Raw genomic sequence first — 1,289 nt, 5'->3', positions numbered from 1 at the left:
GTACTAGCTTATCAAGTACTTAGCAAAGCAAGATAAGAAATGGCTTCTTTCCTCACTCTATTCCATTTTTTTCAACCAGTTTTATATACTTTTTCTACAATATGCATAACTATATTCTTAGATGGGTAAAATACAATCCAGTATCTTCATAGGATGTTTATATTTTAATTACTCATTAAATCTCCCAGGCTTGAGGGAAAGTTAATGGATTAATTTTTATTACTATCTCAACTGTTTCTTCTTTTCATCTGCAGGGTATGTTATTCGGCTTGGCAAACTATCTACCCTAACTTTTATATTCACTCACTGGACTATTTTAAGAAAGTAATAAGAAAAATTCTTGTTAAAAGCCTTGTCAGTAGGTTTGAACACATACTTTTAGTTTGTCAGATTCTAAAATTATTTTTTTCCCACATTACTGTTAGCCTAAAAATGTATTATTATACATACTCAAGAACAGGAATTTAGAGGTTAGTTCCTTCCTCTATAATTCTTTGATCCAAAATTAATTTCCATCATAATATTTATGAAAACTTTAGACTGAACACTTTTCAATAAAAATACCAAATGAATGAGTTTTCATATTTTTATTGTATACAATATATTCATACAAATATATTAGCTGTGTTAATAATAATAAAAAAAAACTTTCACACCCCTAGTTTCAACCAATTTTGTCAGTCTTGCAGTACATATTTTTCTAATTTGTTTTATAGGGATAAAACTGCAATGAAACAAATAAGCACAACCTATATCATCTGTTTTAAAGCCTCTCCACTCACCTAAATTTACAAAAACCTGAGTATATGATATGCATATAGATACTAAATGCCTATAAATAATTAAGACGTAAAACCATTACCCAAACTTTTTAAATGAGGCTTTGATTTCACCAACCCAAATCAAGCCGAATTCTCCTTATATTATCTTATACCATTCCCTTATGGATATCTCAACATCAAATTTAGGACAAAGATTATCACAAATCCATTTAAAGCAACACTACTCTTTTAACATTATGGTAAAATTTAAGAAATACCAAAGGACTGACAGAAATTATTGTTTTGTACATCATACAGCAAAATGTTTACCCCTATTACATGGAGGTCTGTCATGGAATTTTTATATAAACCATTCTTCACAAATCTTTTAATATGGTAAACAAACTTTCACAGACAACTAAAACTTATTAGCATTAATTTATCAGATACATTGAAAATTACTCTATTTGAAGGCCTCATACTACATAAATCTGTTGTTATAATACAAGTAATAAGCTGCATTGGCTT

The sequence above is a fragment of the Penaeus monodon genome, chromosome 20, assembly GCF_015228065.2.
Source record: "Penaeus monodon isolate SGIC_2016 chromosome 20, NSTDA_Pmon_1, whole genome shotgun sequence".
Taxonomy (NCBI): Eukaryota; Metazoa; Arthropoda; class Malacostraca; order Decapoda; family Penaeidae; genus Penaeus; species Penaeus monodon.
This window is presented reverse-complemented; position numbering follows the sequence as displayed.